The 19,594-nt window shown below is 39.7% G+C and overlaps 1 protein-coding gene across 2 annotated transcripts in view; it reads right to left on the bottom strand.

Moving 5' to 3' along the window:
• Positions 1–19,594, bottom strand: part of il1rapl1b (interleukin 1 receptor accessory protein-like 1b) — a 331,363-nt gene that overhangs the window by 175,859 nt on the left and 135,910 nt on the right. The gene's annotated exons all lie outside the window — the stretch shown is intronic.

Here is a 19,594-nt window from a genome sequence, read left to right as displayed (position 1 = left end):
TTGTTGTTTAGTAGCCGCCTGCCAGCTTCCAGGAAAGCCAGAGTGCTGGCATTTCCACCTAAAACCCACGAGGTAAAGTCATACACGTGTAAGCCAAATACAGAATTGATTTACTCCCCTCTGTAAAGCCTTCTTTCCCTGCAGGGAGTTCCAGAAAGCCGATCAGTTGGGAGAGAAAAATGTGCTTTGCTGGTTTGCTTTATTGGGACTTTTCAAGGCTGTCCTGCTTGTCACTGAAATGATGAACCTTCAAGATTACAAATCAACTGCACATAGCTCACAGAGCTGGATACATGAAGCCCCTTCTGCCAGCTACTGAGCTATAGGGAAAGAAATACTTTTTCAGCTAGGGAAAATATGGAGAAAAATCTGAAAATTAAGAAAAGATGGTGGAAAAAGAAAGCAAATTCTATTCTATAGGCATGTGTCACGTCACTATATAAGGTCTACACGAGGCCTAGGAGGTGAAAACATTCCTTATGTCACTCTTCTGTTTCCTCTTTCAGCTCGGGTTAAAGTATTTTAGATAAAATAACACTAAAATAAGGGCTGAATTCTCAAATCTGATCATACACAGAGACGTGTATCGTAGACGTTTTATATAATCTAAGACGTAATGAAATGAGATGTTGTTTAACAAAGAAAAATCATTAGCCATGTCATTCATTAATAATTTAAACATTTTAATTCTGGGCAAATTGTTGTGTTATAAGTGGAATAAGACACTTCAGACCTGATTTGCCTTGGACCATATCAAACATGTTACTCCCTACATAAAAACATGACCACACGATCAGTTTTAATCCCTTTTCAATTTTAACTCGGAGTGAAAAAAACAGTGGAGGGTACAGATGAATGTAGTTATGACGATGATACATCATCAATGATCAAACATTAGAAAAATGCAGTGTTATGTTTCTGAGCTGTGTATCCTTTAACTGGCTGCTTTAATATTCACTCATTTGTAATTATGAGAGAATTTTACACAGAAACTCTGTAAATAAATGAAGAGCTTACGTTTCTGCAGTTAATTCTGACTGTCTGATTGTGTTTGCCCACAGTGTTTTACTTTCTCCTAATGTAGGGAAGATGAGAACGGGTGCCAGTTTAGCACTGCGGTGTGCTCTGTGACTGCTCTCATGCTAATTAAGTGCTAATTTGGCAAGAACTGGAATTAATTATATGACACGTCATCCTCATTAGAGATCCCCAGATGCAAGTCATGAGGAAGCTCACAAGTACATACAACTCATTAGCACTCAAATTCCACTGGGCATTGTGTAGTTCTGAGTGAAAGGTGTGTGTGTGTGTGTGTGTGTGTGTGTGTGTGTGTGTGCGTGTTTGTACGTGTGTGTGTGTGTGTGCACTTTTCAACCATGCAAGGATAGTCAGTTGGTGACTATCATTTTAAACAATACAAAATGAATGAAGAGTGTAATGTCTGACTAAAACTCAGACAGAACTCTAGTCATTAGTATTCTGATAACTTTGGCGATGTAGTTTAATAATAGATGTAGAAGTAGTAAAAATTATAGGTCAACATTATCGATATTTGTGTATTATGCTTCGATTTGTATAGAGGACTGTGCAAAATCCTCTAAAGAAAATGTGTGACTCAAAGATGCTTAAAATAAGTAAATGAAAAGTTTCTACATGTCAAATAAATTCCTTTTTACTGCAGTGTGGGTGAATTCAGAACTCTTCTCTGACAGTAGATCCCAGGAATCGAATGAGTCTAATGATTCATGGATAAAATTATTCAATTCAATTCAATTCAGTTTTATTTGTGTAGCGCTTTCAATAACGGACGTTGTCTCAAAGCAGCTTTACAGAAACATATAAACACAGGATGGAGATTTTAAGTGTGTGAATTTATCCCTATTGAGCGAGCCGGTGGTGACGGTGGTGAGGAAAAACTCCCTGAGATGATATGAGGAAGAAACCTTGAGAGGAACCAGACTGTGTGAAAGTAAAAGAAAGTTCATTATGGGTTTATATGAAGTCTTATAAAATATAAAATCATGGATACATGGATAATACATGGAGTATTTTTCTTTAACAGTGTAGGCCGTGTATGGAATCTTGGTTGTCAGCGCTGCACTCAGTATGTTTCCTGACATGAGAGAGTCTTCAGAATGGAGGAGTGTGCACTTTCCATTTTCTCAGTTATATGACCAGCTGTATTTTTTTTTTTTTTTCAAGAGACTTCAAGATAACATACAGGAGAGGCTGCTGAGCAAATGACTGCTATAACGTCATATTACACACACTATATACGTTTAAGCACTATGTGTTATTCATTAATTACATTTTAAGAAATTGAAAAATCGCTGTGATATAAGCAGAATAACACTTCAGATTGTGCGCTGTTCTTTACATAATGACCGATAAACAGTAAAAATCTTAATGAAACCGACAAGTGGTATGACCATACTTGTGACCATACTTTTTAAAACTACATTAGTCTTCTTAGGTACATTGTGGGGCACTTTTATTAAAAAAAAAATGGGCTAACCAGGTATTTAAAACATCTAGTGTGTTACTTCCAGATACCCTGAATCTACACTCACGCTAGCAAATGACAAAGCGACAGATGATCATTCGTTTATGAACATACATGCCATGGAGCCGCAATTTCAGTGACAGCAATAAAGCAACACACAACATGTGAGGTGAGATTTGAGGATAGTTTATACTTGATGCATGACTCTGTGTGGGTGTGTAGAAGTGGCAGCACGAGCGGCATTGTTCACATACTCGCCTGCATACTTTATGTACTATGTCATTTCCAGGAAACAAGACAAATGATGAAAGACTCCCAGCTGGTTGAGGTCTGAAATTGTAATGGAGTATTATGCAAATGCTACAACTGCTTTTCCAACATCAATAAAATTGTTGTTTAAAAACTACAAAAAAAAAGGTCTGTAGGTAATTAGTTGGCTGACTTGCTTTGAGCCATGGTGATAAAGAGCTTGTTTGAGTGAGTAAGGGGATTAGAGAGTAAGAGAGGAATTGGTTTCAACACCTATAATCTGCATCAGGCCCTCAGAGAGAGAGAGTGTGTCTGTGCGAGAGAGAGAGAGAGAGAGAGAGAAAGAGAGAGAGAGAGAGAGAGAAAGAAATAATAAAAACACATCAAAATGCACCATATACAAATAGACACTAAAGGTCCATTAGCATGGTAGCTCTCGCACTAATATAAGCAGGTGTGAAGCTGGCTATATTAAACATAAAGTAGCCAAAAAAATCTTCACATTTCAGTCCTGTGTGACACAGAAAGAAGAGAGAGAGAGAGAGAGAGAGAGAGAGAGAATAAAAACACGAGTGCAGAGAGATGAAAATGACAACAGTGAGAGTGAATCTATCCAGCCGGCCTCATTACATGACTGTAAAAGCTCTCATTTGGACATTATCCCCATGCACCCTGCAGCAAGTCACCACTGAAATACACCAATGTCAGCAGTGCAGAGATTCTCTCTCTCTCTCTCTCTCTCTCTCTCTCTCTCTCTCTCTCTCTGTGTGTGTGTGTGTGTGTGTGTGTGTGTGTGTGTGTGGTTTAAAACACTAGATATAATAAGCATTACAGCATGTCACCATGCAGGAATCATATCTGGCCTTGCTCTTATTCCTTTAGTCCGTACACCTTGTAAATGAATAGATGGTCTCTCATTAACCGAAGCAAACAGCTCAGAAATCCGCTGTGTTCAATAACACTATATCAAATCACACTGTACTCTTCTTCTGTGTTCATTAAGAGAAGGAGTCAATATGTTTTAGACATTTTAGACATAAAATAACTTTCTGGAGTTTTAAAGTAGTTTTTTTTTTTCATTATGTTTTATAAGATGAACATTAACACACATCTATCCCCAACCATGCTGTCAAAAGGAAATCATCCTAAATCAACAGAGCTGCAGTCCCTCCAAAAGTATTGGAATAGCAAGGCCATTTCATTTGTTTTTGCTATATGCTGAAGCCATTTGGGTTTGAGAGCAAACGATGAATATGATATGATAGATCAGAATTTCAGGTTTCATTTCCTGATATTTACATCTAGATGTGTTAAACAACTTAGAACATGGCACCTTTGGTGGCAAACCACCCAGTTTCTTTGGTGAGCAAACATATTGGAGTAGATAATCTTAAAGTAAATAACACTTAATATTTGGTACCATTGGTGTGTGAGTGTGAATGGGTGAATGAGAACCAGTGTAAAGTGCTCTGGAACCGCTAAGGTTAAAAAAGTGTGTTCATAGTGCAGTCCATTTACCAAGGAGCCTTCCAGCCAGGCAGAAACCATCTCCCACCCTTCCTCCTCTAATGTGGATCTCGTTCATCCTGCTGAGTCAACGGAGAGCCTTCCTGCTGGACTGAAGATGCGGCTCTGCACCCTTGTTCAGCTGAGAATACCAGTCAGTCTCCCTGTTCAGCTGAGGATGTTGTGCCACCTCCTGGTGGAGAGCTCCGCTTTGCTTCCCTACTCTGTCTTGGCTGTCACTATGGACATCGATGTCACTATGGACTACTCCACTGAGGACGTTGCTCCACCATGCTGCTCAGCTGAGCCATGGCCTTCAGCCTCCATGCGCCGCTGAAGACATCACTCCTTTTCTTTGCTCGATCCCCCTTCCTGCTCCATGGAGGACATCACTCCCTCCTCATGCTTCACGGAGAACATCGCTCCCCCCTCTGGCCTCGTGGAGAACTTCGCTCCCCCTTCTGACCTCGAGAAGAGCGTCGCTCCCCCCTCTAGCTTCATGGTGAGCGTCGCTCCTCCCTCAGGCTCCGCCTTGGGCTTTGTTCCCCCCGCAGACTGCGCAGTGGCCATCACACCACGCTCAAGTCAGGCCGGGGATATCACCTCATCTCTCTACGGTGCGAAAGAGACCGACCTACATCTGAATCTCAGTGAACATGTCAAGCATCCTCTATCCAGCCCCCCGAGGGAGGACACACTATGGAACTCGGAAATGCTTAGGGACATCTGGTCTGGGGATCCATGACCCCCTCATAAACTACGTTTCCCATGAGCCACTGCACCATGTCACATGTCTCATTCATCTGTTTCACGTTGAGCTCATTAGCACTGATGTGTGTATACAGTCACGTTCAGCACTGTAATGTTGTCTTGTGTTGTTTGTTCTGTCCTCATGCATCACATTACGCTCATCCTTGTTTCCTATAAGTCTTGAGTGGTGTTTTGTTTGATACGTTATTAAATGTTTCACTGAGATTCTGCATTTGCATCCACCTCTAAATCAATATTGTGACACATCCAGTGTAACCATTTATTTCACTTTGCACTGAGCTAAGAAACAACATATACAGCTGAGCAATGTAAAAACTTAGCATTAGATATTTCAGTAACAAAATCCTTTACATGAAATAAGGAATAAATGAAAGCATACCCTAACCCAGCAAAATATGAGAAATTTAGAAAAGTTCTGTCATCATGCTGAGCCACCGAGAACTCTCGCAGCCAGGTGCTCTCACACCTGAGCTAATTATGTTACAATCTGCAATTAGTGTGAAAGAGAAAAAAAAAAACAGCAGAGGTGGCAGCGGAGTACAGCTAATTCTTATCAACTTTAGAAGTAGCGGGGACAGGGAGGATGAGATAAGACAAACTGATTGATGAAAGTTAGGGAGATAGTGAGATGAGCGAATAGAGGAAGGAAGGAAGGAAGGAAAATTGAGGAGAGAGAGAGAGAGAGAGAGAGAGAAATCACAGCAGAAGAAATACCAGGAGACCAAGAGATTTGTGCAGGTCTTAAAGTGAAATGGATACATGAGACAAAAAATGATGCTCGACGCCCAGCCATATTGGAATGAGAAAATCCATTATAAAAAAAGACAGTAGGAAATGTCCATTAGGTACCGTGTGCAGTGTTCCTGATGCAGTGTACCTGCTTTCTCTAAGGGTTTCATCAATGGAATAAACTGTCTGTGGACTTCTTTTTGATGGAAGAGTCAAACACAAAACTAGGCTGATAAGAGCATCTTTGACCATCAGAGAGATCAGATCATGTTCTCGCTTCATTGCCACAGCAACAGCAACGACGGAACTTCCCTCTCTGTTCTATTTTAATTCCTGTTGCCCTGGAAACTATCTGACACCTGGAATATTCCAGAGTGAGGCCTTGCAAGTGTGGAGCATTACTGTGAGAATGAGAATAGGCTTGACACCTGCACTGGTCATGAGGGGACACCTGGAGATGAGACTGGTCAGCAAGACGTGTGACCTTCATCATCTTTATTTGACTAATGGCAACTGGCACATAATTACGAGGGCATGTACAGACCCTGGATATGCTCTTATTATGCTCATATAGGAGAAGACGACAGCCTTTATTATCACTTATACCAACATTCTATTGAATTCTCACTTCTGGTTGGTCAGGCGGTTTTGATTAATTTTCTATAATAATAACTCTGACAGTAGTGTGACTGCAAGGGTCATGTTAGCGCACTCGTTCTCCCACGTTATTGCTTCTATAGTAACAGCTTACACGAGGATTTGTAAGCTAGACCCTCCTCATAAACAGATTAAAAACATGCTTAAATATCGATATGTTTCAAGTTTTCTGTGAGGTGACGTTTATGTAGTATTTATGGAAGGAGTCTCCAGTTTCAGTGATTTGTATCTGTCAGAGGTCATTTTACGTTTATGACACAGGAAAATATTCAGGATGGAGAGCTTTGTGGTTTGTGGTCTGTAACATGACAAGTGTTTATTGCGGTTATATCGTGAATGATTAGCCTAATCACAGATCCACAACAGTGTGGAAAATGAATAAAAAATATGATCAGTCATTATTTAATTAACTTAAAAATGATCACTGGCAAACTGCTCTGTAATAATAGGAATAAAACACTTTTATAGGAAATTAATCAACAGGGTGGTACCAGTAGATCCACTTTGCGACAGACTGCACCACATCACCACAGCGTTGATTATTTTCCTATAGTAGTACAGTAGTACATGGGATGTGCTAGTGTAATCCATCAGCAGTGCCTGTATACAGAGGTGACAACATTGCTGACAAGAACATCGTTGCAGGCAGAGAAAAATAGCACAAAATCCTAGCGTATGTCAGTGAACAGAGTGGTTCCATGCTAACAGAGAGGGATAAAACATACAGTATATCGGTGTCTAACTGTAGAAATGTTTGGATTTATTATGTAACCAGCTGAATGTATTAGTGTTAGAAAATGAACATAAGTGCATGTCTGGTCTGCGGTTCAGTCCATATGAGATTTTGAAGATGATAAAATATATTTGCATATAATATTCTATAATAAGTATACAGGAAATAACTGCAGTGTGTCAGTAGTAATGGTGGGTGTAGTGAAAGTTTTCAGTGAAACAGGATTGTTCAGGCAAAAGTTTTTCAGCAGCTGTGCAAGCAAAGTGCTTCTGAGGAGGTAGATGTCACAGACACATGGATGTCATGTGTTTCCTTACTGGAAAGGAGAAATCCTTCATTCTGATGGTATGAAGGTGCCCAGTAAAATTATTAACCAATGTAAATGATTGAATCTTTTGCAAAAAAGACAATAAATAACTCCTGAAGTGGTGCAAAAGGAGTGATGAGTGACAAAAAAAGATCCTTCAGGGCCTGTGATTTTCCTGGCTTTATTAATAAATTTACATATGAAACCTCTAGAACAGCTGCATGCATGAATGCCACAGTTTCTATTTGACTGATCATTTAATTCACTCCTGACAAGGAGACAATAAGAGGTTCTTTAAAAGGGACAGCAGTCTCAGGACTGTCCTGAATCATTTTTAAGTAAAATTTCAGCCACTGTTTTATGAGTGAGATGATAAGTGAGCAACACACGAAGTTTCTGTGTCCTAGCGGTAGATTGTGAAGAGGTCAGTGCATCTGTTCTCTCAGTAGTGACAATACGGTCCATGGCATCATCTATGATATTCTAGGAAAATTCACAGATAAGAATTATTGCACTTTTCCTAATTTGGAATGATAGTCTGTCAATTTTTAATGGATGGTAGTTTTCAAAGTGCAATCTATGGATTTCAAAGATACACTATGCTTAAAATGTTATGATCGAGCCAGGGCAAACAATATTTTGTAATACAGTATATATAACCCAGGCATGTGTGAGAAAGAAGATATAAAAAGTGAGAACTCCTCAACAGTTGTCACATACAGTGCCATATTGGCACCCTTGGAAAGAAGGCTGTGAAAAACTGTCTACCATTTAAACTTTCTATCTTTTGTTAAAAACAGTCACAAAAATACTTGAGAAAGCTTCAAATGGGCCGTGGTTGGATCTTCCAGCAGGAAAATGATCCAAAACATACATCAAAATAAAAATAAAAAAAATGGTTTACTGACCACAAAATCAAGGTCCTGCCATGACCATCCCAGTCCCCTGACCTGAACCCCATAGAAAACCTGTGGGGTGAACTGAAGAGGAGAGTCCACCAGCGTGGACCTCCAAATGTGAAGGATCTGGAGAGGTTCTGTATGGAGGAACGGTCTCAGATCCCTCACCATGTATTCTCCAACCTCACCAGGCGTTATAGGAGAAGACTCAGAGCTGTTATCTTGGCAAAGGGAGCTAGCACAAAGTACTGACTAAAAGGGTGCCAATAATTGTTGCACACCTATATTTAACAAAGTTTTTTTATATATATAATCCTGTGTTTTGTTTCAATTGTTTGAGATCCATGAGAGCAGAGTTTTTTTTTTTTTAACAAAAAATCAAAAGGTTAAACAATAAAGACACTTTTTCACAGCCTTCTTTACTCCTATTGCCCATGACTCCACATGCTGAAGTGTCCTTGGGTAAGACACTGAACCCCAAGTTGCTCCCAATGGCAAGCTTGCACCTTGCATAGCAGCTCTGCTACCATTGGTGTGTGTGTGTGTGTGTGTGTGTGTGTGTGTGTGTGTGTGTGTGTGTGAAACAGTGTAAAGCGCATTGTAGAATCACTAAGGTTAAAAAAGTGTTTGCATGGTTTTCCCCCAGAAGCCTGATATTTTGTCATGCACTTCTGGAAGAAAGGGGAGCTTCTGCTGTGTGAGGGATTTACTTTCACTGGGGAGAAAAAAGCTCATCCAGCCTTAGTAATCACGTCAAGCAGCTCTTTATATGCTGCTCTCAGTTTTTAGCACATCCTTCTGGCTCCTGGGAGTCAGAGAGGAATTATTATTATTATTTTTGTGTGTGTGGTTTTTTCCATAGCGGAAAGAGGCGTCGCTACGCAAGCTCCAAAATCTAGTGGATAGCCGAACCCGGAAGACAGAGCAAGAGATAGAGCATCGCTCGTCTCCGGCTCCTCTTCCGGATCCATAAGAGCTCCCCCGGACCTGAGATGCCTCGGCAGCGGCCGGCCCAGATCCGCGAGGCTCTGAAACCCAACTCACTTCGGCTTCCGAGAAGAGCGCGAGTCACGAGCAGAGCTGCCTAAAGTAAGGCGTTCCAATGCGCCTTCGTATGCTCCAACCCTACACACTTCACACAGAAAGTGTGCACTACTCCCCGTGTTAAAACGGGAGCAAGCCGTAACAAACTTCCTGAATTCTCTCACTCATATTTTTCTCTCTCACTCATTCCTTTTTTTCCTTCTCTTTTTTTTTAAAGGGATAGAAAAGTCCAGAGATTTTGAGAAAAGATAGAGAGAAATGAAGTGTCTTTTGTTTTTTATACAAACAACCGACATGCAGTCTCGCTGAAGATAATAAGGCTGACGGCGCGGTTCACAGGTGCCATATATATATCACGTGACGCGCTTAATCGCCACGTCACCTGATCACGGCAGGCCTCTAAATAGAGGCATGATTTTACACAAGCTTCAGATACCGGTCGTGTGCGAGGGCGCTCCCATAGTGTTATGCTAAATGCAACGTAGAGTTCCCTTTGAAAGGGAACATAAAATACTCACACTTTTGTTTTCTTTTGGTTCATAGGACAGATGTTCACTAACTCAATGTTCACCTAAATAAAGTCAGGAGAAAGTATCCACTATTAGCCACAAATGCACATCTGTCCATTCCTCTTCAGTAAATTAGCTTTTTCACCTGGTAATTTTTAAATGTTTGGTCTGACTGCTGGAGAGAAATTATGAACATTTCTAAAAGCTCATATATTTCAGAGCAATTAAGTATTTCTGCTCCAATGAAGAGAAATTATGTTTGGGGCAATCACATCAGTGTCACTGTGAATCACCTGCAGGCCCAAAATTAAATTGAGCCGAGACACGATCTTCCAAGTGTGACACTGTGCTGACCTACAGCAGCAAACTGCTCATCCGAATGTATGTAGGCCTTAGTGTGGATCTCTAAAAATAAATCCTCTTTTCTCTATTTCTTTTTTTTTTATCTCTGTCCACCAAAATGGGGAGCTGTGTGTAATTAATTAAAAACACATTTGAAAAATTCTGTCATTTACACTATCCCTCAGCTAATGAGTTCTACATATAAGTGCACTAGCGAGCAGACATGCAGACAGCATATTGCATTCGATGTCTTCCTTAACGCCCAGAGCTGTTCCATCTTCCCCCCCCCCCCCCCGAGCACCCACCCGCCCAGGAGGTGTCAATCATTTATTTAACACTGCACCAAGATTGCTGGGAAAGTGCGCACTCATCACAAAGCTGACACCCATCATGATCACAGGCACTCTGCTGCTTTTCCAAGGGCATTCTTTTACTTTCAGTCAAAAATACAACAAATCCAGTTTTGCTCTCAACTATAAGGAATTGTTTAGTTCAATTTCTAGTTAATAATTGTAATGAAGTCTTAAGATTTTTAGGGTGATAAAATGTAGAACGTACATTAATGAAGTTTTCCATTTAAAAAAAAAAAAAATCTTATTTCCCCTCCCTCATCGTTACTAATAGCAAAACCTTTAGCTCTACAATCCCTGCTTAAGACTCCACACACTTATGAGTCGTCACTGATGTGTGATGACACAGACAGGGCTTTTGCACATAATTGAAATAGCTAATAAGGATTTTTTTTTCTTTTTGTGTGCATTGCTTGCTGGTATGTTTTGCCTTTCCACAAGCTGCCATCTTAACAGTGTGTCATAGTTTATTACATTCAGAATATTATCAATTCATTCACTTTCAGAGGTGAAAGTCCCTTTGTGAGCCCACCACGCGAGTAACCAGTGTGCTGTCCAGTCCCATATTTTGGTTGCCTGGAAACCTAAACGACAAGACTAAAAACTGGCAACCATGGTAACTGGCAGTAATGTAATAACACTAGTTATAAATACAGACCAAGGGAAAGGAATGAGTATATGATCATGTAGAACAATGTGTAGAACAAAGTCACTTGGCCAGTGTGGCTAAACACATACAATATATTATTTGAGTCTGGCTAGTCTCTTTATATTCTTCACCATGAGCTGACATTGTGCTAGCAGAGTTATTGATGGCTTTGCCCTTTTTTTTTTTTTTTTTTTAAACTTAACTTTATTTTGATGTTTTGTCAGTGATTCTGCATACCTATGTTCCTGATTCTGAAAAGATTGTCTGTCATCCATGCACCCTAATTGGAATTGGGGTTGTAGTTAAAACAAAGATAAATAAAATGTTATTCGCAGCCGTATCATTAAAGTATTATTTTTTGTCAGTGGAACGTTTTCTTCTTCTCTTCTGGTTGTTGTGTTCATAGGCCTTGTTACTATTTTATTATACTTATTTATATATTATATATACTATTTTATATATGTTGACTGTATGCAAAAAAAAAAGTTAATTAAACATTCATTTTTATTAAGTTTCAGTGTCTTCCTGCGGCTGTAGTATTTAACATATGACCATAATTATACTCATTTATCTGCTAAACTGCACCGTGACCAGCACAAAACAATTCCTACCATAAACTCTGATATATACAAATAACAATTTGTCCAAAAATAAAGATGTAGTTAAATAATATTTTATTGCAGTTGAAACCTGTCAAATGACCCTTACTGTGTGTGACTCCTGCAGGCCTTTGTGAGTATTTTTGTTTTGGTTTGGGTTTTTTCCCAAAAAATTCTTAACAGCTACATAAGCTGATATTTTTTCTTTGGATCTTGATGAACCATCGCTACTGGAAATAAATGGTGGGGTTTTTTTTTCTTACAAAAAAGGTTGTATGGACGATGGAGTTAAAGGAAAACAACTTTGTGTTTTTACCTCTGCAAACTACAAACATCTTACCACTAATGAGGAAGAACTCCTATTACCACGAAAGCAGTCACACACACCATTTACACACACACACACACAATGTTCTGTAGCACCTTATTGTCTGTATTCAGTGGTTGCTTTGCCCTTTAACAGTTACAACTGTTTAGTTTACTTTGTTCTCTGTGATCCAGCACTGACCAATTCAGTAAGAGAAGATTACTGAGACCTTTCTGAAACAACCTTGAAAGAACTTCAGATCATGCACACTTATTTGTTTATTTATTTATTTTATTTTTCTTTGCATATGCAATAGTTTTTTAAAAAAAATAAATAATTACATTTATTTATGTGAGGGGAATATTTATGTGAGGGGAACGCGCTAACCACTAAACCACAGCTGGCAGTTTAGTTTTTATACTGAAAAGTTAACAGGATTTATTTAGTGTGAAGGCATAATCTTCCATAATTTTCATTTAATAGTTTCAAGTGAAAACATCTGAACTGAAATTAAACAGAAAAAAATTGTTTTTGTTTTTCCCATTCATTTGAACTTTGTAGTTAAATGCTTAAAAAATTAAAACTAAAAATGAAAACTCACGAGAGAATCTAAGTGGAACAATTGGAAAAAGGAATTGATAGCACAAAAGATGTTAAGTTAAATCAGCTTAGCATTTAGTCTACTTAACTTCAAATTTTAAGTTAAATTCACTCAAGCTTTAATTGCTCATTTTTTTATCCTTTTAAGGCAGTCAGTTTCCTAATTTTTATTTAAGCAAATTCAACATATCCAGGCTTACAGTGTGCACACATCCACAGCCGTCGAACATGGCCAAGTGCGTGGCTGTGCATCGAGTGCCTCAATTAATTCCTTTGTATTGCCATTGAAAAGTAAGAGAACAAAGAGCGGGTGGGTTGCTAAGGGCTGGCTATACCATTTTCAGACATCTTAGTTCATGTTTCATAACCTTAATTCGATTTCAAATGGTCTAAAATGCCACTGAATGTTCGGAGACACTTGTCCTTATCCACTCAACATGTAGTCAAGTATTAAAACAGTTAAGAGGTTACTTCTTACTTGTTTGGAGGTGATTTGCAGAGTATTCTGGGCAATAAAAAAACAACTTGGCAATTGATCTGCTGTAATCATGTTTTTGTTACTACTGAGCTGGTGTCTGTGTCTTCCAGTTTGCACTGCGCTGACTTTGGAGCAGCTTCACCAAGACAATGGGCAAAACTCATAATGAGAGTCACAACCCATAAAGCAATCAGATTGGCCACCAAAATTTAATTAGCATAAAACTGCTAAATTATCAGCTTTCTCTGCTGTCCTTACCTGCTTCACACTTCCCTAGCTCCCACAATCCTCTGTACAGTATTCTAGAATTACTCCTGCAGCGTCCTGCAGTTTGGAGTAGGGATACACATGGGGAGAAATAGCCTGTCATCCTGTCCTTAATTATTTAGATTGGTGTTGGACTCTCTGCATTTCCACCAGTGGGAAGGGAAATTGTGTTACCCAACCCCCAATAGATTTTCATTCACTATAATTGGATGAAACCACTGGTTTATTTCCAGTTGTATGATTACATATATGCAAACAAATGCATTAATATGAATTTTTATTTAATGCATTTCTGCCAATTCCTTGTCAGTGTATATAAGTGTTTTAACGACAACTCAACATTTCCCGCCATTTACAATAATTTTAAACATTAAAACAACACAAATCAAGCACTTTTAAGCATATATACTACCATGTTTAGAAGATTATCACACATTTACAATGCAAACATAAGTCAAACATGGTAAATGGTCTGCGCTTATATAGTGCTTTATAACCTTAGCGGCTCTACAAAGTGCTTTACGCTGTTTATCATTCACGCATTCACACATACACTCACACGCCAAATGCTAGCCTGCCATCGGGAGCAACTCGGGGTTCAGTGTCTTGCCTAAGGACACTTCGGCAAGTAGAGTCATGTGGGCCGGGAATCAAACCACCAACCCTACGATTACTGGACAACCCGCGCTACCACCTGAACCACAGCCGCAATAAGTCAGATGATGGGAAATTATATATACATCAGCCATAACATTAAAACCACTGACAAGTGAAATGAATGCCATTGAGTATTATATTGGCACCTCCCAAGGGATGGGATATATTAGGCAGCAAGTGAACAAGGACCAAATTGTGATGGCTAGATGACTGGGACTGGGCGCATCTCCAAAATGGCAGGTCTGGTGGGGTGTTCTTGGTATGCAGTGGTTAGTATCTACCAAAAGTGGTCCAAGGAAGGACAATCACTGAACCAGAGACAGGGTCATGGGCACCCAAGGCTCACTGATGCACGTGGGGAGTGAAAGCTAGCCCATTTGGTCCGATCCCACAGCTCAAAGACTGCTGCATATGGGGCTGCATAGCCACAGACCAGTCAGAGTGCCCATGGTGACTCCTGTCCGCCGCTGAAAGTGCCTACAATGGGCAAGTGAACATCAGAACTGGACCACGGAGCAATGGAAGAAGGTGGCCTGGTCTGATGAATCACGTTTTCTTTTACATCATGTGGACAGCCAGGTATGTGTGTGTTGTCTGCCTGGGGATGCACACATACCTGGGGATGCACACATACCTGGGGATGCACACATACGTCCATAGTATGCACTATGGAAAAAAGGCATGCCGGCAGAAACAGTGTGATGCTCTGGGCAGTGTTTTGCTGGGAAAACATTTACAAGGCTCTTACTTTGACACACAAACCAACTACCGAAACATTGTTGCAGACCAAGTACACCTCTTCATGGCAACTGTATTCCCTAATGGCTGTGGCCTCTTTCAGCAGGATAATGTGTAAGCATTGTTCAGGAACGGTTTGAGGAACATGAAAAGGTGTTCAAGGTGTTGACTTGCCTTCCAAATTCCCCAGATCTCAATCTAATCAGGCATTGGTTCAACCCCTGTTATAAATGTGCTCTATAAATAAAGGTTGAGTTGAGTTGAGATCTGTGGGATGTGCTGGACAAACAAGTCCAATTCATGGAGGCCCCATCTCGCAACTTACAGCACTTAAAGGATCTGCTGCGTTGCTGCTATGTGTTAGTGCCAAATACCACAGTACACCTTCATAGGTCTTGTGGAGTCCATGATTCAATGGGTAATCACATGAACTCAGCACAAGTACACTTGTACATGGAAGACCCCAGAATTTGCTGGAGAATAGCATCATGAAGAGCAAAGAGCTATCAAATCAAGCCTGGGACAAAGTTCTGAAAAAGTATTAATCAGGGTTTGGTTATAAGAAATTATCTCAAACTCTGAACATTCCACAAAGCACCATTAAATCTGTCATTTTAAAAAGGAACATGTGTGACTCTGTTTCGGGAAACCATCCACAAAAAGAAATCAGTGATTGGTAAAGGAGACTGCATTAGTTACAGAAGCAACCAAGATGCCAAGGGTATCCTGCAACATGATGCTAACACCACCATGCTTCACCGTGGAGATGGTGTTTTTAGGGTGATGAGCAATGTGGGATTTCTGACAAATATAGCACTTTGTGGTAAGGTCAAAACCTTCTTATACTTGTTCGCTGTGTCACCAACCAAACAGGATTTAACATGGCTTGCCACTCTTTCAAAATCCCAGCTTTATGTCCAGGCTATGATTGTCCTGTAAACAGAAACTCCCATCCAAGATATGGATCTATCCTGATCCTTCAGCTATCCTAGGCCTCTTGGTTGCTTCTCTGTCTAATGCAGAGATCATATGACACTTGAACTGCACACGTGTTCTCCATCTAAGTAATTGTGAATTCTCATGGCAACTGGTTGAACCAGAACTAATTTGGGGAGTTTCACACCAATAAGGTTGAGTTAATTTCAAGTCAGTTTTAGTTCCAGGTTGTAACACTACAAAATGTGGAGATGTTCGGGGGGAACAGTGCCTTACATAGATGACCTCCAGCACTGTGTTTTTATGATGTCTTCTATCCGTTTCTTGCTACACGTCAGTAATCACATATCACTGGTTGGCTGCTGTGCTTGTGGAGAAAATACTTCCCCCTCTTTTAGTGGGCCTATTTACTTCAACCAATGAAACACTTAAGGTGGAGTAACCAACTACCAGCAAGGACCCTCTATAGAAAATGACTGGAAAGTGCTCCATGCCACTGCACTGTGAATGCACTGAGTATTAAGCAAAATTAACACTGCTGCAAAGTGCTATCATTAAGAGGTATAAGACTTAAGGATGAGCTCAGTGTGGAAATTAAAAAAAAAAAAAGCCTACAGAGACTGCTTGGCAGAGATTAAAGGTAAAGGAAAAGGTAAAAAATAGGGGAGGAAACTGCAGAGGATTAAATACTGTCTTAAATGAAAGATACTGAGTAAATGTAATGCATCATATGAATGCTGTGGAAGTATTAGTGGCATTGCAAGGCAGCCTGTCTGCTACCACATATGCTCCGAGACCTCCATCTTTCACATGTTTATGAAAATGAGTGCCTGAGCCAATGACAAATAACTGTAATGCATCAAGTATGGACAAGTATGCCCTCCTCTCCTTTCCTCATTTTAAACCCTCGCTTTCTCTTCCCATAAGGATTAAAATATATATATCTCTCTCTCTCTACTCTACGCAGCCAGAGATCCTTTCAACTGAGAAACAACAATCAATATTAGGCACATTATTTAAATGCGCACATTAATATTTTGGGTCCGAGCCATAGAGCTTGTTATTCCTGAATGCTCCACTCACAGAACACATTTTTAGTAAAACTGTCATTAGCTCTTTATTTCTAGGCTGTTTGTTTTTGGATTATAGAGTTTTGAAGTGAGTAGTCAAATCGGCTTAGAAGGAGAATAACTCAATAATGAATATCATCAATTTGATAACGCTGGGTTGTGACAAAAAATAAATACATACAATTAATAAATAGAAAATAAATAAAAACAGTAACCCCCAACCCATCCCCCCTCCTCCCGGCTATGCTTCATGTACCCCAGTTTAAGAAACTCAACTCTACACTAATCCCTCATTCTAGATCCCTCCTCCATCCCTCTACATCCTCCTCTCACACTCACTTTCATCCTTTACTCACTCTGCTTTGAAGGAGCTGCATACAAGGACTCGCTCTCTCTCTTCCTATAACTCCCTGTGCTTTAGTGTGCCAGTCTACCTGCCTTCTACAAAGTCCTTTCTACAGAACTGTTCCTCTCCCATCGTCTCTACCCCAACAGATCCATAATGCATATACAAAAATAAGGCATACATTTTTGGTATTTTCATGACCTTTGATGCAGCTGACAACCTGACATTGACCTAAAACAAAACATATCAATATTTTATTGGTAGAACCCAGCAACGGGCTGATATAATCACTATAAGTCATATAAATGTGGGTTTTTCTGTCTTTTTGTGCTCTTCTGGATGTTTACTTTAGAGCAGTGTCTATAATCAATAATTCTTTATCTCTATGTGGCATTCAAATTGGTGAGTGTGGCATTTAATTAGATTTGTTAGATATTTTATGATTCTGTTAATTATACGATGCTGCGTGTGTTATGACACATCAACTATCTGATTCATGTTTAATAGCCTCAAATGAGTTGTTCTTATTTGTTATGGATAAATCGAATTTGTCAGCAGGGGAAACAAAGCATAAATTCATTAGGTAGTCCACCAGGCATGTTTCAAATCTAATGTCCACTGTTTGGGTTGTCTGGAAATCTAATTCACTAGGCTAAAAATTCTTAGTTAATAAGGGTAACAATTATGGTAATTGTAGTAAGCCAGTTAAGTGCATTAATACATACTTAAATGAATATGCAAATCCCTGCATAGACCACGACTCGACCAGTCATTATCCTTTTCTAAGAAAGAGTCTGTGGTAGCACATCAGGTTTACACCACAACACAAGTCATTGGCCGGCATTTGGCTATGAGCTGTGGTGTTTCCTCTTCACATTGCATATAAAAAGGTCAAGCCTTTATTTTTTCTCAAGTTGTGTAACATTTAGGTGATTATGTGTTGTGCTAGTTAGAACAGTTATTACAGCATTACTCTTTACACTGTACTTTATTTTATTCAGTTTCATCAGTGCCGCTATATTCCTGTGTGTTCAACCTGTGATATTGAAAAGGTCATATGTCATCTGTGTATGCTAATTAAGCTGCCTAGAAAAGGCCGATGTGTGTAGAGTAGCAGGCAGAGGGATTCAGGATGAGCAGCGAGGTGTAGTTACAGTACAGCACTGAGCATCACACCGCCGTGACTTTTGTTTTTGCAAAAGTCAATAGAAAGAATGCTGATGACTGCTAGTCTACTGAATCTACCACCAAAGAATTAAAAAAAAAAAAAAAAAAAACTAATAGCCTGGACATGCAATCTTCTTGCCCCAGACAACTGATCTGTCCACCCAGGGTCAGTGATATTTAGTTAGAATTTGAGGGAAATGTCCTATTTATATTGAAGAGTGGTGACGTGTGTAAGAAACGAGACAGCATTTAAGCCTTGTAAACAGTGAAAACTACCACTTTGCCCTAGCAATTAAAGTGAGTCCTAAATGGAAGTAATGTTAGTGCAATTATATACCAAAATGAGATTAAAATACCACTGTGCAAGCGAATTTTGAATGGCACACCCCGTTTTATGACACTTTAAATGTGTATAGTGCTGTGAAAAAGTATTTGCCCCATCCTGATTTCTTCTGTTTTTGTGTGTCTCATACTAAATCTCATGGTTTTAGATCTTCAAACAAAATACAACATAAAACTAAGTCAACCTGAGTAAACACACAGTACAGTTTTTATTTATTTTATTTTTTATTGAAGCAAAAAAATGATAATTATCCAACACCTATCACCCATGTGGAAAAACTAACTGTACCCGTAAACTTCAAATCTGCTTGTGCCACATTTAACAGCAACAATTGCGACCAAACGCTTCTGATAATTGGGGATCAGTCTTTCACTTACTTCTAGGACTAGGATTTACTCCTACGCTTTGGATCGTTGTCTTGCTGCATAATCCAGTTATGCTTGAGTTTCAACTTACGGACAGAAGACCGGACATTCTCCTTTAGGATTTTCTGGTAGAGAGCAGAATTCATGTTTCCCTCAATTACTGCACGTTGCTCAGGCCCTGAAGTAGCAAAGCATCCCCACACCATCACACTTCCTCCACCATGCTTGACCGTAGGTATAGTAGAATTTGTTGTTTGGTTTACACCAGATTTAACGGGACTCATGTCTTCCAAACCGTTCCACTTTCCACTCATCAGTCCACAGAACATTCTTCCAAAAGGTTTGAGGATCATCAAGGTGTGTTTTGGCAAAATTCAGACGAGCCTTAATGTTCTTCTGGGTTAGCAGTGGTTTTCACCTCGCCACTCTTCCATGGACGCCATTTTTGCCCTGTGTCTTTCTGATAGTGGAGT

This window comes from Ictalurus furcatus, chromosome 27, assembly GCF_023375685.1.
Source record: "Ictalurus furcatus strain D&B chromosome 27, Billie_1.0, whole genome shotgun sequence".
In the NCBI taxonomy this organism is placed as follows: Eukaryota; Metazoa; Chordata; class Actinopteri; order Siluriformes; family Ictaluridae; genus Ictalurus; species Ictalurus furcatus.
This window is presented reverse-complemented; position numbering and strand designations above follow the sequence as displayed.